This window comes from Capricornis sumatraensis, chromosome 3 (assembly GCF_032405125.1).
Source record: "Capricornis sumatraensis isolate serow.1 chromosome 3, serow.2, whole genome shotgun sequence".
In the NCBI taxonomy this organism is placed as follows: domain Eukaryota; kingdom Metazoa; phylum Chordata; class Mammalia; order Artiodactyla; family Bovidae; genus Capricornis; species Capricornis sumatraensis.
In genome coordinates this window covers 99,904,974-99,929,771 of record NC_091071.1, presented here as the reverse complement: position 1 = coordinate 99,929,771, position 24,798 = coordinate 99,904,974, and the positions used below count along the sequence as shown (strand labels likewise).

The window sequence follows — 24,798 nt, the reverse complement described above, 5'->3', positions numbered from 1 at the left end:
AAATAGTAAAATAATAAATACAAAAAATAATATTTAATCAAAATTATACTCTAGAAACTATAATACATTAATGAAGGAAACTGAAGATAATGCAAATAAATGGAAAGGGATCTGTTGTTCATGGATCAGAAGAATTAATATTGTTAAAATGTCCTTGCTACCAAAAGCAATACACAGATTAAATGCAATCCCTATTAAAATACCCATAACACTTTTATTGAATGAGAAAAAAATCACCCTAAAATGTTTATGGAACCACAAAAGATCCTGAATAGACAAGAAAACCAGAGAGAAACTAACAAAGCTGGAAGAATCATGCTCCCTGAGTTCAGACTATACTGCAAAGCTATAGTAATCAAAAAAGTGTGTTACTGGTTCAGAAAACAAGAGCTATAGATCAGTAAAAGAAATAAAGAGCATAGAAATAAATCCACATACTCTGGTCAATTAATCTATAATGAAGGAGGCAAGAACATACAATGGGGAAAGATAGTTTCTTCAATAAGTGGTAGTAAGAAAAGTGGACAGCTACAAAAATGAGTGAAGAACATCAAGCAAATACCAAGAATCATGAATACCTGATAGATTCTATGAATGGTATTTGCTTGATTTTCACTCACTAGGAATGTGCTACTCTTTCTTTTTTCACTTGGTTAGTGCGTCCTCATCTTTTAAGACTCACAGCAGCATCCTTTCCAGAATACTTTCCCTGAACCTTAGACTGAGAGTAACATGCTTCCTCTGGTCTCTGGCACATATCTGTCTCAGGAGGTTTACTCTAGGTGTTATATTTATAAAATCTTCCTCCCCAGTTAGACTGAAACCTACCCAGGGGCAAGAATCTTGCTCCTTCATGTGTGTCATCTCACCACTGCCTGGGATTGTTTCTATTAATATGATAACATAGAATTTTAAAAAAAACATTATTTGAACATATACTGAACTTGTAAAGTAAATTATCAGAGTTCATGATGGTCTAGACATTGTCTTAGACAATATCAGACTTTTCTTGTACTATATCTTGGGTTCAAAATTGGCTTTATCATTTGCTAGATGTATGACAGTAACAGATTACATATCTATTATCACTTCAGTTTCTTAATTTGTAAAGAGGGAGGAATATTACATCTATTTCAAATGGCTGTTTAAGGACTGAATGAGGTAAAACATGAACCACACACAATTGTGGCTAAAACACACCAAAAAATCTGGCTTTAAAAAAAAAATATTTGTGATGCTACATAATCAAAAGATAATTAAAATTTATTCTAACCAGAAGACTTAGTTTATAATCATGGATCTTTTATGTATTTGGGATATTTTCTTACCCTCAGTTGTCCCTTCTACAGATTTAAGAGAAACCACTACTGACATATGACCTTCCACTTTAACTGAGATATACCTTCAGTGACATAGTGACATATACCTTCCACTTTAACTGATTTGTAAAGATCAAATATTATTACCATACTAATTATAGTTGTCACATATTGAGGCCTTTTTATATTTCAAAAACCATGGTAAAGGTTTTCCTGACACTATTTAATTTTACCTTGATGAAGATTCTGTTGGATAGGTGTTATTTAAATTTTATGAAGATAAATTGAGACTTAAAAATAGTTTTATTAACTTGTTCAAAACCACAGAATTGATAAACTGTAGGTTAACATTTAACTTCTAACTCCAAAATCCACCCCTTGAAACACTGCACCCAGATAAAATAAAATATATAAAATATAATGCTCTACATAAAGCAATATGAAAGTTTTTATTAAATTATTAATAGATAACCAATGAGAATTTGCTGTATGGCTCAGGAAACTCAAACAGGGGTTCTGTATCAGCCTAGAGTGATGGGATGGGGAGGGAAATGGGAGGGAGGTTCAAAAGGGAAGGGGTATTTGTTATCTATGGCTGATTCATGTTGAGGTTTGATAGAAAATAACAAAATTCTGTAAAGCAATTATACTTCAATAAACAAATAAACTTAAAATTAAAAAAAATTAATAGCTGCCAATTTCAGTGGTAATCATTCTGTATTTAGTCTTATAAACTAGAAAGGTTGCATTAATTCAATTTTTCAGTTCAGGTCAACTCATTCACTCAGTCGTGTCTGACTCTTTGTGACCTCATGGACTGTAGCACACCAGGCCTCCCTGTCTATCATCAACTCCTGGAGTTTACTCAAACTCATGTATATTGAGTTGGTGATGCCATCTAAACATCTCATCCTCTGTCATCCCCTTCTCCTTCCACCTTCAATCTTTCCCAGCATTAGGGTCTTTTCAAAGGAGTCAATTCTTTGCATCATGTGGCCAAAGTATTGGAGTTTCAGCTTGAGCATGTCCTTCCAATGAATATTCAGGACTGATTTCCTTTAGGATGGACTGGTTGGATCCCCTTGCTGTTCAAGGGACTCTCAGGAGTCCTCTCCATCAGACCTTAGTTCAAAAGCATCAATCCTTCAGCATTCAGCTTTCTTTATATTCCAACTTTCACATCCAAACCTGACTACAGGAAAAACCATAGCCCTGATTAGATGGACCTTTGAGCGTTTGCCTCCAATGTGGGAGACCTGGGTTCGATCCCTGGGTCGGGAAAATCCCCTGGAGAAGGAAATGGCAATCCACTCCAGTATTCTTGCCTGGAGAATCCCATGGATGGAGAAGCCTAGTAGGTTACAGTCCACGGGGTCGTAAAGAGTCGGACACGACTGAGCGACTTCACCTTACCTTACCTTTGTTGACAAAGTAATGTCTCTGCTCTTTAATATGCTCTCTAGGTTGGTCATAACTCTTCTTCCAAGGAGCAAGTGTCTTTTAATTTCATGGCTGCACTCACCATCTGCAGTGATTTTGGAGCCCAGAAAAATAAAGCCTGTCACTGTTTCCACTGTTTCCACTGTTTCCCCATCTATTTGCCATGAAGTGATGAGACCATATGCCATAATCTTAGTTTTCTGAATGTTGTGCTTTAGGCAGCACAAATGATTAAGAACTTCTGTGAATAAAACACTTGATTATCAGCTTTAAGAAAATTAAAAAGAACAAAAATAGAAGACAGTTATCAGGTGCTTCAAACTGCATATTCTTAAGTTGAAACATTATTAAAATCATATCACTAATCAAAGGTTTTTGAGATATTAATACCAAAAAGTACAGTAATACTACATTTCTTATTTTTATATTCAAAAGATAGTAACTTTTTCCTTTGTCTTTTTCATTTCATCTTTTTAATATAACTCTTATATGGGATCTACATGTATCTGGACCTATGATTTTCATCATTTTATCCTTAGGCTTTCAAGAGAAAAGTATAAAGGATATTCTGGCATTATCAAAATTCAAAGAATGCTAGGTCAAAAAGTTACCAAGGAAAACCATTTGAGTAAATTTTTTTTCTTTTTTTCATGCATGAGATTTTATATTCTGAGAATATTCTTCCCTAGATATTAGCTCTGCAAGGATGAGTGGTTAAGTGTTCTGAAAATAGGCACCACCTACCTCAAAAGATGCTAATGGGAAAAATGAATACAAATATTTTATAACTAAAAGCCTGTGGCTTGTGGGCAGGGAACATATAAGCCCTAAAAAGGGAAGTGGAAAATGTAGGTATTAATCTAGGTTTTAAGACAAAAAAATCTTTTCTCTAGTGGATACAAGATAACTGACATTAAGATATATATTTTTAACTTTTAAATTACCAAGGTAATGAAAACAATGTTTTCTTATATAATTTGTTTATAAACATTAATAAATAAGAATGGTGATGAGATGAATTACTGCTGTAACTGCCACATATATTTTAGACAGAAAGTCTACTAAGGTATTAATTTTCTCAATGAGCCATGTAATATACAGAGTTCAAGGGATGAAGTTCCTAGAGCTAATACATGGCAAAGTCAGAATCTGAATAAATGAGTCTCATTCCTAAAATTTCCTTCTATGCCATACTGCTTATATAATTTTAAATATGTTTCTGTATTTCTATTGATTTGTTTTGCATTCTTGATGCTGTCCTATGAATGGGCACAGAACAGAACTAGGATGAGAAATTTATTAAGGGTTTCCCTGGTGGCTCAGCTGGTAAAGAATCTGCCTACAATGCAGGAGATCCAGGTTCAATCCCTGGCTGGGGAAGATCCCCTGCAGAAGGAAATGGCAACCCACTCCAGTATTCTTGCCTGGAAAAACCAATGGACAGAGGACCCTGGTGGACTATAGACCATGGTATTGCAAAGAGCTGGACACAACTGAGCAACTAAGCACAAATATGAGACATTTTTTAATAGATTGGATCCAATGAAAACATAGGGCCACATCAGTCAAAACAAGAAGTTGACATATGTGCCATAAGTGTAGTCGATCAGAGGCAGAGACCCACCCAGTTATATAGCAGGGATCCTGAACCTGAGCCAGGAGACTATAGAACTGAGAGTCAGACAGCAAGGAAGCTTAGACAAAATGGAGTCTATAGCTTTGTGTCACTGTGCAGTCCAGGAAGCAGCAACCTTGGCATCACCTGGCAATCTGTTGCAAATGCATAATTTCAGGACCCCATAGAAATAGAATCTGCATTTTAACAAGATCTCCAGATATTTTACAGGTATTAAAGTTTGAGAAGAAGCAGACTATGGCTCTAGAAAACAAAATTTCAAATAGTCATATATTATAATAAACAATAGCTCTCTGGAGAAATAATATGCAGAGAACAAGAATGGACAGTGATACAAGGTAGCAATTCTCATATATGCTTTAACTACTGGTTTAGAACCAGTCTCAGATTGAAATTGGCATGCTTTAAACTTAAAATCAATCCATTTAAAAGATTTGCTCCAGAACAGTTTTTCTCCTGAGGAGAGTCAAATTTTAACATCAAAAATATCTACAATAGAAAGATTCTCAAACTCTGGCCATCTTCCCCTTTGATTACCCTTGTCCCACTTATAGTTTGGTGAGTAACTCTCTTCTGTGACTTATGTGTAGATTTTGGCAAGGAAAAAAATTCCCCTCCACTTTTGAATACGTTAGTGTAATGCCTGTTAAAGCAGAAAAAACAATCAACTCTATTTCTTTTGATTACTTGCAATTTGGTAGCCAATTTTATTACAAGCCCAACATGAGAAGCACCAGGAGGCCCTGTTTGCTGACTATATCAATTCTTTTTCAAATTGTTCAACACATTTCAAAGTCTCAGCACACAAATTACTTGCTTTTTTTCAACATAAGAGTGAGGAAAGGGTACATAAATCTTTAGGAAATGAGGCCCTTGAAACAGCCAGAATAACGCTATTGTCAATGTAGTAAAAAGTCACTTTAACACTTCTATAAAATTCTTATAAAAGTAAAAATGTCTTTAATAAATCCAGTGACCCTGATATAAATACAAGATTGCTATATACATACCACATACCTTTGCAAATGTTCTAAAAGCCTTTATGCAGAATTGCACTAATTCAAGTGATCTCTGTAATGAGGGAATCCAGCTATTTTATTATCATAATTTTATTGCTGACCCATTAAAGAAAAGATAGTAATGAATCTTGGAATTATCTTAGCTCTCTAATATTCATCAAGGAAGGGATTCAAAACAGTGCCATTTCAGAAGTGCTGGTCTCTCAGTAATAACAATTTCAAGCTGACATGACTAAAAGTTTCATTTTTGGTCTAGATGCCATTTTGAACAGAAAATAAAACCCAAGAACTTAGGAAAAAGTGCTAAAGAAAAATGTTACATGAACAAAGAGTTTGCCCATAGATATGCAAACAAGCAAAAATTATAGTTGAGTTTTGACACCCAGATAAAACAATATCCAAGTGGTCAAAATGATTTAGTAATTAGAATGATCTAGATTTTCAATTTGAAGACGTCAGTCCAATGCAAACATAAAGAAAATGTAACATTTATATATGAGATAAATATATTAAATCACAATTTTCACTATGAGTTTGGTAGTATTAGTATCTCCACTGTACAGTTGGGGAAAGTCTAGTGTTTTATCTTCCCAGACTCACAGAGCTCTCTCAGACTCAAGGAGACAGCTGGAGTCTACCTGAAGGAATCCTCCCGGCACGACAGCTGGGGTAATAAAAAGATTTACATCTGTTCCATGACAATAAAGGAATCCTGTACTCTGTTTCATAACATCCAGCATCTTGAAAACTGTTGTTTCATATGTATTGTCAGTTTTGTTACATCGTGCCACTTACTCTTGGCTGGTAGTGGTAGACACTTAGTAACTTCCACATAAGATGATATCATTCTTGGCTTAAAAATCTTCAATTCCTATTTCACTCAGTAACAGCCAAGTCCTAATGTAGGTCTACAGGTCCCTATGTTGTCTGGGTCCTGTTATCACTCGTAACTCATTTTACCTTCGCTCTCCCATTCATGTAGCTCTAGCCACAATTGGCGCCTTAGCTTTGGTTAAATGTCAGCCATGCTCTCCTCTGAGAGCCCTTGCCCTGGATGTTTCGTCTGTCTGGGGTATTCTTTCCCTAGGTAATCACATGGCTGGCTCTTCAAATATTACATTCTTATCAAGGAATGCTGTAGCGATCGATCTAAACATAAAATCTAATGTGATGATGCTTTTTCCCTTTTCCTCATTTTTCTTCTTCAGTTCAGTTCAGTCCCTCAGTCGTGTCCGACTTTTTGCGACCCCATGAATTGCAGCACGCCAGGCCTCCCTGTCCATCATCAACTCCCAGAGTTTACTCAAACTCACATCCATTGAGTCGGTGATGCCATCCAGCCATCTCATCCTCTGTCGTCCCCTTCTCCTCCTGCCCCCAATCCCTTCCAGCTTCAGTGTCATTTCCAATTAGTCAACTCTTCACATGCGGTGGCCAAAGTATTGGAGTTTCAGCTTTAACATCATTCCTTCTAAAGAGCACCCAGGATTGATCTCCTTTAGAATGGACTGGTTGGATCTCCTTGCAGTCCAGGGAACTCTCAAGAGTCTTCTCCAACACCACAGTTCAAAAGCATCAATTCTTCGGTGCTCAGCCTTCTTCACAGTCCAACTCTCACATCCATACATGACCACTGGAAAAACCATAGCCTTGACTAGATGGACCTTTGTTAACAAAGTAATGTCTCTGCTTTTTAATATTCTATCTAGGTTGGTCATAATTAGCACTTATTAATATTGTTGTATATATTTCTAAGCATATGCATATATACATGCTCAGTAGCTTCAGTCATGTCCAACTCTTTGTGATCCTATGGACTGTAGCCCTCCAGGCTCCTCTGTCCATGGGGATTCTCTCCAGGCAAGAATACTAGAGTAGGTGGCCATGACCTCCTCCAGAGGATCTTCCCAACCCAGGGATAAAACTCCTGTCTCCTGCATTGAGGCTGATTTTTTACCCACTGAGCAACCTAGGAAGCCTATATATATATATGGACTGGCTGGATCTCCTTGCAGCCAGTCCAATGGAGAAGACTCTTGATAGAGTCCCTTGGACTGCAAGGAGATCCAGCCAGTCGGAGATCAACCCTGGGTGTTCTTTGGAAGGAATGATGTTAAAGCTGAAACTCCAATACTTTGGCCACCGCATTGGAAAAGACATATATATATATATGTAAGCATGTTATTGTACCAAATCTAACCCTGGCTTATCTTTTACAGATTACATTCTAAGTCAGGTATATTTTTTCCCCATTTTATTTGTATTCTGATAATGCAGTAAGAATATAAGTGGTAACTGAAATGACTAAAAAGGTCAATAGAAGTAAAAATTTAACACAATGTAATTTCAATTATTTAAAAAATAGGGTAGATACTTCATCCAGCAGGTTAAAGAGTGCTGATTATTTTATCCATTGGGACTTATAAGTATGTATAAAACTAACTATATGGCAACATCTTACCATTTTCTGAATAAAATAACATGAAATTACAAGAAAAATATCATAAAAGCTACAAAAACCTATCCCCTTGTTCACATATAAGCATAACTGCTTTCAGATATCCATGTAAAATGATTTAATTTAATGCAATTTTAAGTTTCATAAAATTAGCTCAGTTTAAGAAACTACTATGACATTAAATTTGCTTTTGATATAGAGTAAGAAAAGTCTCAGTATCCCAGAGTAACATACTGCAGTTTGTTTCTGATGAAGAGTAATTATTCAGCTACTGGTATTTTCATCAAGTCTATTTGTACTTTTGGTTGCAATCAGAATCAGCAATAATTTTGGGAGCATGACAAATCAAGAATGGAGTATTAAAAACTAGTCATGAGATGAAAAACTTCAAATTGTTACCCTAAAACCTTAATCTCTCAAAAGTTGAACAGAAATAAATACTTAACATGTCTAAACCATTTCTTGAGATAATGACATAGCACTTCAGCAACAGAATGGGCCTATTAGATCAGTCTAGGTACTGAACATCAATCAAGTTAAATTTAGTCTATTACACCCATATCGGAGTGGGTTAAACGAAGAATAATCATATACATCTCTTCATAATCAGTGTGATTTGTAAAGGCATTAATATTTAAATGAAATTTCCACACTTACTGCCATGGCTATGCACGAGCTTTTCCATTGTCCAAGTATAAATGACAAACATGTGCCCATAAGATTAAAAAAAAAAAAAAAAAGCAGGAAAGATGGGATATGGGGTGAAGGAAAATAAATGTAGAAGGCAATGCAAATAGATTTTGACATATATACTGAAAACAGCAAATAACTAATTTGTGATTTTAAAATATCCTATTTTCTAAGCAGAAAATTATTCTCTTATTTAGTAAATTAAATTTCAAAGCAAAGGGGTACCAGAAAATGCAATAATCAAATATTAATAGTTTAAAATTTGTAACTCAAAACATTGCTACACATATAAAGATTACTCTATATCTTCCCAAAGAATTAGGCATAGTTGGAGTTTAATATTTTGTAGTAATGGTTTAGATGATTCAGAGTGCTTTTGTTGTTGTTGTTATTTTAACAATATTAGTTGCAGAGGTCAATTAAGGGCAAGAAGTTTGTCTTAGAAGTCATTCATGTGAGATTTGCTACTGAATGTGTCTACAAACTTTGTTATAAGACAATCACACTACAGGATATGCCCAGTGGTCCAGATCCTCTCATAAGAACGTCAAGACTTGGGGATTTCCTCCCCAATACTGAAAATAAATAACTAATACTTATTAAGGGCTATATAACATCCCATTCCTTCCTTAGAATCCTATAAGGGGATAATGGCCAACACACTCTGAGGAAAGAAGTGACAGGCATTAATATGAAAAAAAGTGTTCACACTAAAAATATTGGACCTACAGTCTACAGAGCCTTAAATATTTTCAGTCATGTCTGACTCTTTGCGACCCCATGGATTTGTAGTCCACCAGGCTCCCCTGTCCATGGGATTCTCCAGGAAAGAATATTAGGGATCGAGCCCACGTCTCTTTTGTCTCCTGGATTAGTACGCAGGTTCTTTATCGCTAATGCCACCTGGGAAGCCCCACAGTCTATATAGGGATGCTCCCAATTTAAAAACAGCCCTTCAAGATGATAGTAGATAACCATTTCTCAGAAATGCATAGAGAAAGACATTTCTAAAATGAAAAGGGAAAGGAAGTACTTCCAATTAAACTGAAGACAAATCCTTTGAAAGAACAGACAATAAACCTCTATAATCTACTAATCTACTGTATTCAAGAAAGAGGTAACAAAAATGCTGAAAGAAGAAAGATTATCAATGAAAATGCAATGTAATGAAATACTAGAAACTATGAAAAGGAACAAATCAAAATTAGAAAAATCAATTGCCAAGATAAAAACTGAGCTAAAGACTATGACTAGCTATCTAAATAGTGTAGAACAAATAATCTGGAAGATAGAATAATGGAAGTCCCCCAATCAGATGAGCAGACAGAAAGACAAATGGATAAATATAAAGCAATGCATGGGATCTATGGAATAATATGAAGTGTACCAACCTAAGCACAAAAGTGGTTCCAGAAGGAAAAGAAAGAGAAAGGGGAATGTAAAATGTATCTGAATAAATTGTGGTTGAAAACTTCTCAAACACAAATAGAAATGTTTCCTATCCAGGTATTGGAAGCACAGAGGGTCCTCCAAAAAATGAACCCAAATAGAGCAACATCAAGACAAATTTAAAATGAGAAAAGTTAAAGGTAAAGAGATAATTCTAATGGTAGCAAGATAAAAACAAAGATTTAGTTACAAAGAATCTCCATAAGGCTATCAGCTGATAACTCTACAGTACCTTTGCAAGTCAGAAGGGAAGGGCAAGATATTTTTCAGTTCTAAAAGAGAAAAACTTACAACCAAGGATATTCCACTCAGAAAGATTATCAATTAGAATAGACGAAACTAAGAATTTCTCAGGCAAGCAAAAAATTTAAAAAATATAGCAATATACATTTGACCTAAAAGGAATATTTGAATGTCTTCTTCAAATAGAAAAGAAGCAAGAATCTGTTTTTTTTTAAAAAAGTAAGAAAGACAAATATATAATAAAAATTGAAAATCACATATAAGTCAGTACATAGCCTAAAAACAATAAAAATGTTTATAAATGTGATTATAACTACACTTAACAACACAAGGATAAAGATGCAAAAACAAGACATCAAAATCACAAAATAGAAGAGAAGGGAGGAAAGAAACAGAACTTCTAGAATGTGTCATATGATTTTCAGTCTAAAGCAAGTGGATATAGTTATGGGTTAACATACTTGAAAATCAGGTTAACTATAAATCAAAAACATGCAACATTCACACACACACACAAAGGGAACCCAAGCATAATGCAAAAGAAAACCATTAAACCACAGAAGAAAAAAAAAAGAAACAAAGAACTACAAAATCAGCTGAAAAACAAAGTCTAAAATGGAAATAAATATATACTTATTAATTATCAATGGACTAAATGGTTCAATCAAAAGACCTAGAGTAGCAGACTGATTAAAAAAAGAGGAAGAAAAAGAACCTACACTATGGTGACTATAACAGACTCACTTTATGGTGAAAGGCACAGATTGCAAAGGAAGAAATAAGATAAGATATTTCATGCAAATAAAAAGGACAGGAAAACAAAGGTATGAATAGTCACATCAGAAAAAATAGACTTTAAAGTGGAGTCCATAAAGAAAGACAGAGAAGGACACTATTTAATGATAAAGGGATCAATGCAAATAGAGGACATCATGCTCATTAATATATATGAATGCTAGGACATAAAACAAGCCTCATCAAATTTAGGATAACAGAAATTATGTCAAGCATCTTTTCTGACCATGACAATCTGAAAATAGAAATTAACTACAAAGAAAAATCTGAAAAAAAAAAATGATCACATGGAGATTAAACAACATATTACTAAACTCTCAGGTGGTCAAAAATAATAAGAAATTGGAAAATATCTTGAGACAAATGACAACCCAACCTTAAAAATCTATGGGATTCAGCAAAAGCAGTTCTATGTGTGAAATTCAGAGCAATACAGGCCTGTAAGGTGAAAAAAAAAAAAAAAAAAAAACCTAAAATATAATAAACAACTTAACCTACCACCTAAAAGAATTAAGAAAAGTATAAAAATCAAAACTCAAAGTCAGCAAAACAAAGGAAATAATAAATGTCAGAGAAGAAATAAATAAAATATAGATAAAAATAATAGAAAAGATCAATAAAACCAAAAGCTGATATTTTGAAAAGGATAAACAAAATCAACAAATGTCTGCACAGACTCACCAACAAAGAAAGAGAGAGGACACAAATTAACAAAGAAAAAAGATAACAATGATAGTGTAGAAATACAAAAAATCATAAGGAAATATTATGACCTGGTATATGCCAACAAATTGGACAACATAGAAGAAATGGACAAATTTCTAGAAACATATAGCTTGCCAAGAATTGAATCAAGAAGAAATAGCTGATATGAACAGATCGATCACTAGAAGTTAAACAGAATCTGTTAAAAAAAAAAAAAAAAAACTTTGTAAGCAAAAGTCCCAAGAAGTGGCTTCACTAGGAATTTCTACCAAATACACACAGAACTTATACTTATCTTAACTCTTCTCTAACTCTAAGCATTTTCAGAACCATTCTATGAAGCCGCTATCACCCAAAGCCAGAAAAAAAAGTTAGATTACAAGCCAGTATCTTTGATGAATATAGATGCCAAATCCTCAACAAAATGTTAGGAAACCAAATCCAGCATTATATAAAAAGGATCCTACACCATGGATCAACTTGGATTCATTCAAGAGTCACAAAGATGGTTCAATATACGCAAATCAATAAATGTGAAACACCACATTAACCAAAGATAAGAGAAAAACCATGTGATCATCTTAAAAGACACACAAAAAATCATTTGATAAAATTCAACATCCATTCATGACAAAAACTCTCATCAAAGTATGTATAGACGGACCATAACTCAACATAATAAAAGCCATTTATGACAAAGTCATAGCCAACATAATACTCACTGATGAAACGTTGAAAGCCTTCCCACTAAATTTGAGAACAAGACAAGGATACCCACACTCACCACTTGTATTCAACATAGTACTGGAAGTACTAGTCACAGCAATCAGACAATAAGGAAAAATGAAATGTATCCAAATTGGAAAGGATGAAGAAAAATAATATATACAGATTGCATGATACTTTATATAGAAAACCCTAAAGATGCCACCAAAAAACTATCAGAACTAAGAAATGAATTTAGCAAGGTAGCAGGATACATAATATATAAACATTTTTATCTTTACACTAAAAATGAAATATCAGAAAAAAAAGTTTAAAAAATTCTGTTTAAAATTACATTGAAAGATTAAAAATAAAATACCTTAGAAATAAACTTAACCAAGGAAGTCAAAGACCTATATACTGAGAACTATAAAACAATGTTTTAAAAAAAAGAAAGAAACTGAAGGCAATTCAAGAAATGGAAAGATAACCTTGGAAGAATGAATATTATTAAAATGGCCATACTTCCCAAAGTAATCTACTGTTTTAATCCAATCCCTATAAGATTATCTATGAAATTTTTCACAAAAATAAAATAATACTAAAATTTATATGGAACAACAGAAGACCCAAAACTGCTATAGTAATCCTGAGGGAAAAGAACCGAGCAGGAGGCATAACCCTCCCAGGGTTCAGATACTTCTACAAAGTTACCATAATCAAAACAGCATGCTATCGGCACAAAATCAGACCTATAGATTGACGGAACAGAATATAGAGCCCAGAAATAAACCCATAACCCTTAGGCTAGTTAATCTTTGAAAAAGAAAGCAGCATATATAATGGAGAAAAGATATATCTTCAGGAACTCGTGTTAAGAAAGCCAGATATCCTCAAGTAAGACAATGAAATTATAACATTCCCTCATACCACAAACAAAAATAAACTCAAAATGGCTTAAAAACCTAAATATAAGACATTATACCATAAAACTCCTAGAAGAGAACATTGGCAAAACATTCTTTGACGTAAATCCTAGCAATACATTCTTAGAGCAGTCTCTCAAGGTAAAAGAAATAAAAGCAAAAATAAACAAATGGAAACTAGTTAAAAGCTTCTGAACAACAAAGGAAACTATGAACAAAAAGGCAACCAGTGGAATGGGGTAAAATATTTGGAAACAATGAAACTGACAAATTAATTTCCAAAATATATGAACAGCTCTTACAAATCAATATCAAACAAACAACCTAATCAAAAAATGGGCAGAACACCTAAATAAATATTTCTCCAAAGAAGACAAATAGTCAACAAGCTCTTGGAAAGATGCTCAATATATCTAACAATTAAAGAAATGCAACTCAAATTCATAATGAGGTATTGCCTCACAGCAGGCAGTATGGCTATCATCAAAATGTCTAAAAATAATAAATGTTATACAGGGTGCTGAGAAAATGGAACACTCTTACACTGTTGGTGGGAAGGCAAATTGGTGGAACTACTATAGAAAACAGTATGGAGATACCTTAAAAAACTGAAAATACAACTTCCATAAGATTCAGAAATCCCACCTCTAGGCACATATCCAGAAAAAATGAAAACTGTAATTCAAAAAGATACATGTGCCTCAATGTTTGGCAGCACTTATTTAAAGCAGCCAAGATATTTAAGCAATTTAAATGTCTATCAACAGATCACTGGAATATTACTCATCCATAAAAAATAATGAAATATTGTCATTTGCTGCAACATGGATGAACCTAGAGAATAAGACTAACTGAAGCAAGTTAGAGAAGGAAAAATATTTTATTAAAAAAATACAAATGAATCTATTTACCAAACAGAAACAGACTCGCAGACATAGAAAACAAACATTTTGTTTCCAAAGGAGAAAGGTGAATGCAAGTGATAAGAAAAAATATGGGATTAACACAAACACACAACTAGACATTCAGCAAAAATATACTGTATAATGCAGGGAACAATATTCAATATCTCATAACAACCTATAATGGAAATAATATATAGTTTTTAAAATATTTAAATAAAATATATAATACATATATATACATATATAAAAAACTGAATCATTTTGTCATACTCCTGAGACTAAACAATATTGAAAGTCAACTATATTTTAATTAAAAAAAAAAAGAAAGTTATTTTGGATTTGAAAAAACTTTGGAAAAAGGTAGAACAGTTATAGTAGGGTTATCAAAGTAAAGCTGTGTTATGTTTAGTATGAGAGCAGTGAAGAGATGTAAGGAGTAACTCTGACGAAAAAGTTACTAGGAACAGGAAAATGTAGTCAGAGAGATATGAAAGGAAATTTGGCATGTTTCAAATGTTTGCCACTGTAAACCATTGTCTGGATTGGACAGAAGCTTGTTTTTTTTTTTTTTTTTTTCTCTAAACTTCATTGTTTAAAATAGATAATTACTGAAGATATTAAGAAGAAATGGTAAGAATATACAGAAACTATACAAAAAAGATCTTCAGTTCAGTTGCTCGCTAGTGTCTGATTCTGCGAACCCATAGACTGCAGCACACCAGGCTTCCATCTGCATCACCAGCTCCCAGAGCTTACTCAAACTGATGTCCATCAAGTCAGTGATGCCATCTAGCCAACTCATCCTCTTTCATCCCCTTCAACTTCCGCTTTCAATCTTTCCCAGCATAAAGGTCTTTTCCAATAAGTCAGTTCTGCACATTAGATGGCCAAAGTATTGGAGTTTCAACTTCACCATCAGTCCATACAATGAATATTCAGGACCGAGCTCCTTTAGGATTGACTGGTTTGATCTCCTTGCAGTCCAAAGGACCCTCAAGAGTCTTTTCCAACACCACAGTTCAAAAGCATCGATTCTTCAGCACTCAAATTTCTTTATAGTCTAATTCTCACATCCAAACATGACTACTGGAAAAACCATAGCTTTGACTAGACAGACTTTTTTGGCAAACCAATGTCTCTGCTTTTTAATACATTGATACATTGGTCATAGCTTTTCTTCCAAGGAGTAAGCATCTTTTAATTTCAGGGATGCAGTCACCATCTGCAGTGATTTTGGAGCCCAAGAAAATAAAGTCTTTCACTGTTTCCATTGTTTCCCTGTGTATTTGCCATGAAGTAATGGGGCTTAGAAGCGATACCATGATCTTAGTTTTCTGAATGTTGAGCTTTAAGCCAAGTTTTTCACTCTCCTCTTTCACACTTATCAAGAGGCTCTTTAATTCTTCTTCACTTTCTGCCATAAGGGTGGTGTCATCTGCATATCTGAGGTTATTGATATTTCTTCCAGCAATCTTGATTCCAGCTTGTGCTTCATCCAGCCTGGCATTTCACATGATGTACTCTGCATACAAGTTAAATAAGCAGGGTGACAATATACAGCCTTGATGTACTCCTTAACCAATTTGATACCAGTCTGTTGCTCCATGTCTGATTGTAACTGTTGCTTCTTGACCTGCATACAGATTTCTCAAAAGGCAGGGCAGGTGGTCTGGAATTCCCATCTCTTTCAGAATTTACCACTGTTTGTTGTGATCCACACAGTCAAAGGCTTTGGCATCGTCAATAAAGCAGAAGTAGATGCATTTATGGAACTCTCTTGCTCTTTTGATGATCCAACAAATGTTGGCAATTTGATCCGTTATTCCTCGCCTTTTCTAAATTCAACTTGAACATCTGGAAGTTCATAGTTCATGTACTGTAGAAGCCTGGCTTGGAGAATTTTGAGTGTTACTTTACTAGCATATGACATGAGTGCGATTGTGTGGTAGTTTGAGCATTCTTTGGCATTGCCTTTCTTTGGGATTGGAATGAAAACTGACCTTTTCCAGTCCTGTGACCACTGCTGAGTTTTCCAAATTTGCTGACATATTGAATGCAGCACTTTCACACCATCATGTTTTATGATTTGAAACAGCTCAACTGGAATTCCATCACCTCCACTAGCTTTGTTTGTAGTGATGCTTTCTAAGGCCCACTTGACTTCACATTCCAAGATGTCTGGCTCTAAATTAGTGATCACACCATCGTGATTATCTGGGTCATGAAGATCTTTTTTGTATAGTTCTTCTGTGTATTCTTGCCACCTCTTCTTAATATCTTCTGCTTCTGTAGGTCCATACCATTTCTGCCCTTTATTGTGTCCATCTTTGCATGAAATATTCCCTTGGTATCTCAAATTTTCTAAAGGGATCTCTAGCCTTTCCCATTCCATTGTTTTCCTCTATTTCTTTTCATTGATCACTGAGGATGGCATTCTTATCCCTCCTTGCTATTTTTTTGGAACTCTGCATTCAAATGGGTATATCTTTCCTTTTCTCCTTTTCCTTTCACTTCTCTTCTTTTCTCAGCTGTTTTCAAGACCTCCTAATACAACCATTTTGCCTTATTGCATTTCTTTTTCTTGCAGATGGTCTTGATCCCTGCCTCCTGGTGCAATGTCTTGCAACTCCGTCCATAGTTCTTCAGGCACTCTGTCTATCAGATCTAATCCCTTGAATCTATTTCTCACTTCCACTGTATAATCATAAGAGATTTGATTTAGGTCATACCTGAATGATCTCATGATTTTCCCTACTTTCTTCAATTTAAGTCTGAATTTAGCTATAAGGATTTCACGATCTGAGACACAGTCAGCTCCCGGTCTTGTTTTTGCTGACTGTATAGAGCTTCTCCATCTTTGGCTTCAAAGAATATAATCAATCTGATTTCAGTATTGACCATCTGGTGATGTCCATTAATAGAGTCATCGCTTGTGTTTTTGGAAGAGGGTGTTTGCTATGACCAGTGCATTTGGCAAAACTCAGCCTTTGCCCTGCTTCATTTTGTATTCCAGGATCAAACGTGTCTGTTACTCCAGGTGTTTCTTGACTTCCTACTTTTGCATTCCAGTCCTCTATAATGAAAAGGACATATTTTTGGATGTTAGTTCCACAATGTCTTGTATGTTTCTTCATAAACTGTTCAACTTCAACTTCTTTGGCATTACTGGTTGGAGGGTTGGGGCATAGACTCTGATTACTGTGATATTGAATGGTTTGCCTTGGAAATGAACAGAGATCTTTCTGTTGATTTTGCGATTCCATCCAAGTACTGCATTTCAGACTCTTGTTAACTATGAGGGCCACTCAACTTCTTCTAAGGGATTCTTGCCAACAGCAGTATATATAATTGTCATCTGAGTTAAATTCACTCATTCCAGTCCATTTTAGTTCACTGATTCCTAAAATGTGATGTTCACTCTTGCCATCTCCCATTTGACCACTTCTAATTTACTCTGATTCATGGACCTAATATTCCAGGTTCCTATGCAATACTGTTCTTTACAGCATCAGACTTTACTTCCATCACCAGTCACATCCACAACTGCATATTGTTTTTGCTTTGGCTCTGTCTCTTCATTCTTTCTGGAGTTATTTCTCCACTGATCTCCAATAGCATATTTGGCACCTACCAATCTGGGGAGATCATCTTTCAGCGTCCTTCCTATCTTTCTGCCTTTTCATACTGTTCATGAGTTTCTCAAAGCAAGAATACCAATGTGGTTTGCCATTCCCTTCTCCAGTGGACCACATTTTTGTCAGAACTCTCCACCATGACCCATCCATCTAAGGTGGCCCTACAAGGCATGGCTCATAGTTTCTTTCAGTTAGACAAGGCTGTGGTCCATGTGATCAGTTTGATTTTTTTTCTGCGATTGTGGTTTTCATTCTGTCTGCCCTCTGACAGATAAATATACAAGGCTTATGGAAGCTTCCTGAATGGAGAGATTGACTTGTGGGGTAAACTGGATCTTGTTCTGATGGGTGGGTTTACTGGGCCATGCTCAGTAAAACTTTAATCCAATTTTTTTTGATGGGCGTGACTGTTGTTTGACCTGAAACCAAACTATGATGGAGGTAATGAAGATAAAGGCCATCTCCTCCAAAGGTCCCGTGCATGCTCTGCCACACTCAGTGCCCTGGACCCTGTAGCAGGCCTCCGCCGACCCATGCCTCTGCCAGAGTCTCCTGGACACTCACAGATAAGTCTGGGTCAGTCTCTTGTGGGGCCACTGCTCCTCTCTCTTGGGTCCTGGTACACACACGGTTTTGTTTGTGCCCTCCAAGAGTCTGTTTCCCCAGTCCTGTGTAAGTTTGTCTGCTCAGCAGCTCTATGGTGGGGTTAATGACAGCCTCTTCCAAGAGGGCTTTTGCCACACCCAGGTCTGCTGCACCCAGTAACCCCGCCCCTGTGGCAGGCCACTGCTGACCTATTACTCCACAGGAGACACTCAAACACTCAAAGGCAGTTCTGGCTCAGTCTTCATGGGGTTTCTGGGTCCCGGTGCACACAAGGTTTTGTTTGAGCCCTCTGAGTGTCTCGGCAGGTATGGGGTTTGATTCTAAATGCAATTTCACCCCTTCTTTCTGGGGTGAAAGACTTTGACCAGAAAGTCTTTCTGGGGCTGTTCCTTTGCCCTTGGATGTGGGGTATCTGTTTTTGGTGAGATCCAATGTTCTCTTGCTGATGGTTGTTCAGTGAGTTGTAATTTGGAGTTCTCACAGAAGAAGATGAGCACACTTCCTTCTACTTCATGTATATATATATATATATATATATATATATATATATATATATATATATATATATATGTCTTAATGACCCAGATAACCACAATGGTGTGATCACTCACCTAGAGCCAGACATCTTGGAGTGTGAAGTCAAGTGGGCCTTAGGAAGCATAATTATGAACAAAGCTAGTGAAGATGATGGCATTCCAGCTAAGCTAATTCAAATCTGAAAAGATGATGCTGTTAAAGCACCACACTTAATATGCCAGCAAATTTGGAAAAATCAGCAGTGGCCACAGGACTGGAAAATATCAGTTTTTATTCCAATCCCAAAGAAAGGCAATGCCAAAGAATGTTCAAACAACTGCAAAATTGTACTCACTTTACATACTAGTAAGGTATTATATGAACTGAGATCTTTTGAATTTTAAAAAACTGGATTTAGAAAAGTCAGAGGAATAAGAGATCAAATTGCCAATATCCACGGGATCATAGAAAAAGCAAAGAGAATACCAGAAGAACATCTACTTCTGCTTCACTGACTACAATAAAGACTCTGTGGATCATAACTAACTGAGGAAAATTCCTAAAGAGACAGGAATATCAGACTACCTCACCTGCCTCCTAAGAAACCTGTATGTGGTCAGGAAAAAACAGTTAGAACTGGAAATGGACAACAGACTGGTTCCCATTTGGAAAAGGAGTATGTCAAGGCTATATGCTGTCACCCTACTTATTTAACCTACATGCAGAGTACATTATGAGAAATGGCTGGACGGATAAAGCAAAAGCAGACTCAAGATTGGAGGGAGAAATATTAACAGCCTCTGATATGCAGATGAAACCACCCTCATGGCAGAAAGCTTTCAGGTACTAAAGAACTTCTTGATGAAGGTAAAAGACAAAAGTGAAAAAGCTGGCTTAAAACTCAGCATTCAAAAAATTAAGATCATGGCATCTGGTCTCATCACTTCATGACAAACAGGTGGGAAAACAATGGAAACTGAGAGAATTTGTTTTCTTCTGCTCCAAAATCACTGCAGATGGTGACTGCAGCCATGAAATTAAAAGATGCTTACTCCTTGGAAGAAAAGCTATGACAAACTTAGGCAGCCTATTAAAAAGCAGAAACATTACTTTAGTGACAAAGGTCCATATAGTAAAAGCTATGGTTTTTCTAGCAGTCATGTATGGGTGTGAGAGTTGGACCATAAGGAAGGCTGACTGCCAAAGAATTGATGCTTTCAAACTGTAGTATTGGAGAAGACTCTTGAGAGTCCCTTGAACTGTGAGGAGATAAAACCAGTCAATCCTAAAGGAAATCAGTCCTGAATATTCATTAGAAGGATGGATGCTGAAACTCCAATACTTTGGCCACCTGATGTGAAGAACTGACTCATTGGAAAAGACCCTGATGCTGGGAAAGGTTGAAGGCAGGAAGAGACGGGGACGACAGAGGATGAGATAACGGTTGGATGTCATTTCCAGTTCAATGGACATGAGTTTGAGCAAGCTCTGGGACTTGGTGAATACAGGGAAGGCTGGCTTGCTGCAGTCCATGGGTTCTCAAAGAGTTGTACATGACTGAGCAACTGAACAACAACAACAATTACAAAGACTAAGAGACTTTGAGGCATCTTGGTCTTTTCAGCTTAGTTGGAATCAGCAATAAATTCTATTTTGGTAAAAGTCTCTAAAACTCTGACTTAAACAACTTTAAAGTGAATTTAAACTATTATATCCCTCACACTTTACAAGGAACTTGGGGGTGTTATCATTCCTGCAAAGTTTTGTCATTCTGAAAAGCTTTTTATAATACAAAGCCAGCATTCTTGGATAAATTTAAGTCCTAGTTTAATGTATTTTGTATTTGTCTGATCAAATCATTTTTATATAATTTCTCTTCTCAGAATTTTCATAAGATCAGCCATAAACTATATCTGTGTCAACCTGGTATACAGAAAATGAGCATTGTATAGGGAATCAGAAAAATCAAAGAAGTAAAAAAATCAACATTCTTGTTTCATTCTGCCACTAATTTTTCATGTCTTTAAGAAATTGCTTAATATTTACTAGTCAAAATTTTCTTATATACAAATTAAACAGTTTTTATAAGTAAGAAATATAGTATTTTACTAAATTTACAATCTTTCTTTTCTATTATATCTCAAAATCACTTTATTTTATTTCTTTGTATCTTCTTTTCCTTAATTTCTCAAATATTCAGTGATAATCTATCAGAAGTTCTGATAGAGATGCCCTTGGCAGAGTGGATACAAATTGTATCCTCACTGAACCTAAACCTAATACAACACCTACTTCTTTCAGGAAAATTTCCCTTATGATCAAAATACATGTAGACATACACACATACATATCAAATGTGAACAAGACTCACTATGTAACAGACAACTTTGGTACCCATTAGGAATATAATAATGCAGACCTCTTCTACAAAAAGCTTAGTCTAGTAGGAAAGTCAAATATATACAATCACTACTTTAAAAATGTGATCATACATGCTTGAAAGAAATTGAAGAGAGCTTCTAATTACTTTGAATGATTTCAAAAAGGGTTAGGATTGATTAGAAAATGTGATGGGGAAACTCAAGCCTAAATGGCTTACAGGAACCAGTCACAGAATAATGAAGGTGAATTTGAGGCAATAAACAGGCTAGATGATGAGAATGGGGGGAAAGCATCACTCCATCACAGATAGAGGGTTAGGAATTATAAACAAGCATCGTAGAGACACAAGGGAGCATTGGGAATTTGGGAGAAGGGAAATTATTCATTACCAAAGAGAAGAATGTTTAAGAGAACAGTATGGGGAAATGGAGAAGGACATGGAGCTCACTGTAGTATTTTGGTCTGGGAAATCCCATGAACAGAGGAGGCTGGTGGGCTGCAGTCCATGGGGTCACAAAACAGTTGGACACGACTTAGCAACTAAACCACAATAGTAACATAGGGAGATAATGATTGAAGAGGTAAGTAGAAAAAAATTAGGAATAATCTAATAATTTTGTACTATAAAAAGATTCTTTTAGATGTCATGTTTACGGTTTACTAAATTAGAAAAATCAAGTTAGAGGGATCAGTTATGAGATTCTTGATTCATTTTTTATTAATTGGTTTTCTTGTTCAGCTTTTGATACATGTTACTAGGAAGCTAAAAAAAAAAGGTGCAGATATCTATATCCACTGGTATACTGTTGTGCTCTATAGATCTATAAATACTTATAAATGCACTATAAAGTTTATTTAAGATCATAGTATTTTATTTTAAGCACCACTTTTTCTTTACTAACCATTTGGGAATAATTTAAGATTCACAGAAAAGATGCAATAACGTTACAGAGTGTTTCCATTTATTCCTTACTTAGTTTCCCCTAATGTTAATATATAAGAACAATTAAAGCATGGTTTTGATTCCCAAAAGCGATATCACTGTAGCCAATTGATAGTTATTATTTCTCCATCATGAGCTGGGGTTGACTCTTGGTTAATTGATTCAAATATAATAAAATATTTAAATAGTTCCTCTTAAAAAGTGTATAAATCACAATTACCATTAGTTCAGAAGACATCATCTTACACTAAAATGGTTGTCACATTTTACACTATGATTACAACAACAGATGTTGATTAAAATCAATGCATTACAGTCTCAGTCATATCATGAACACTAGTAAATCCTGGTCTATAATTTTTACTGGAAATTTGGTTTCCTAATAATCATAATATCTGTACTTAGAGGCTCAGGATTGTACAATGAGATATAATTAAATTATTCTACAAAAACTGAAATTTTAGGTATGTTACTCAACACACTTTCATATCTCAATACTCCATAGTTCATTAACAGAAACATTTTAGGTGTTAGATTTTTTAATGTGTTCTTAATGTTAGTACAGATTTTCATTTAATTCAGTAACATGTTCAGATCATGTATTATTCTGAGCAAACGGAATGAGTAACTGAAGAAACCTTTAGACAAGATTATATATTATAAGCCAATGCTTAAATTACTATAATATAGTATAGAGGAAAATATACTTGAATATTGAAGTTTTTAGTTTAATTCCCAGGAATACCAACAGTAATTGTGATCTTGGATAAATCATACAATCTTTCCTGTATTTAATAAGCAATAAATGCCAACAAAGGTTCATATAGTCAAGGCTATGGTTTTTCCAGTGGTCATGTATGGATGTGAGAGCTGGACTATGAAGAAAGCTGAGCACTGAAGAACTGATGCTTTTGAACTGTGGTGTTGGAGAAGACTCTTGAGAGGTCCTTGGGCTGCAAGGAGATCCAACCAGTCCATTCTGAAGGAGATCAACCCTGGGTGTTCTTTGGAAGAAATGATGCTAAAGCTGAAGCTCCAGTACTTTGGCCACCTCATGTGAAGAGTTGACTCACTGGAAAAGACTCTGATGCTAGGAGGGATTGGGGGCAGGAGGAGAAGGGGATGACCGAGGATGAGATGGCTGGATGGCATCACAGACTCAATGGACGTGTGTCTGAGTGAACTCTGGGAGTTGGTGACAAACAAGGAGGCCTGGCGTGCTGCGATTTATGGGGTTGTAAAGAGTCGGACACGACTGAGTGACTGAACTGAACTGAAATATTCTTTTCTAGCTACATTTTTCCTTCTTTCTTTCTACTATCTCTTCTTATTTTTATCTATTGGTCTATTATCCCAAGCATTCAAGATTCTAAGTCTGAATACTGAGAAAAATCTTAATATAGCTACCTTCACATCACTAACTCCCAGTAAGAGTTGTTTCATCTCTTTCCTAATTAGATCACAGTAAAATAGTTGTTGGAAAATGTGCCCAGAAGACCTTCAGAGATGGAATTATTTGAGGACAAATATTTAGTTATATTGCCTGGGAAATTCCATGGAGAGAGGAGCCTGGTGGGCTAGGCAAAAAAAAAAAAAAAAAAAAAAAGAGTTGTCTACTATTTAGAGACTAAGCAATAACAAAATTTAGTTATTTTCAGTTCAGTTCAGTTCAGTTGCTCCGTCGTGTCCGACTCTTTGCGACCCCATGAATTGCAGCACACCAGGCCTCCCTGTCCATCACCAACTCCCAGAGTTCACTTGGACTCATATCCATCTAGTCAGTGATGACGTCCAGCCATCTCATCCCCTTCTCCTTCTGCCCCCAGTCCCTCCCAGCATCAGGATCTTTTCCAATGAGTCAGCTCTTCACATGAGGTGGCCAAAGTACTGGAGTTTCAGCTTTAGCACCATTCCTTCCAAGGAAATCCCAGGGCTGATTTCCATCAAAATGGACTGGTTGGATCTCCTTGCAGTCCAAGGGACTCACAAGAGTCTTCTCCAACATCACAGTTCAAAAGCATCAATTATTCGGTGCTCAGCCTTATTCACAGTCCAACTCTCACGTCAATACATGACCACAGGAAAAACCATAGCCTTGGCTAGACAGACCTTAGTCGGCAAATTAATGTCTCTGCTTTTGAATATGCTATCTAAGTTGGTCATAACTTTTCTTTCAAGGAGCAAGAGTCTTTTAATTTCATGGCTGCAGTCATCATCCGCAGTGATTTTGGAGCCCAAAAAAAATAAAGTCTGACACTGTTTCCACTGTTTCCCCATCTATTTCCCATGAAGTGATGGGACCAGATGCCATGATCTTCGTTTTCTGAATGTTGAGCTTTAAGCTGACTTTTTCATTCTCCTCTTTCACTTTCATCAAGAGGCTTTTTAGTTCCTCTTCACATTCTGCCATAAGGGTTGTGTCATCT

General features: G+C 35.7%; 1 protein-coding gene and 1 non-coding gene across 2 annotated transcripts in view; one reads left to right on the top strand and one right to left on the bottom strand.

The window, feature by feature from the left end:
• Positions 1 to 24,798, bottom strand: part of LRP1B (LDL receptor related protein 1B) — a 1,972,098-nt gene that overhangs the window by 1,291,016 nt on the left and 656,284 nt on the right. The gene's annotated exons all lie outside the window — the stretch shown is intronic.
• TRNAC-ACA (transfer RNA cysteine (anticodon ACA)) lies at positions 4,068 to 4,139 on the top strand. The gene has a single exon. It is a non-coding gene; the product is annotated as a tRNA-Cys (tRNA).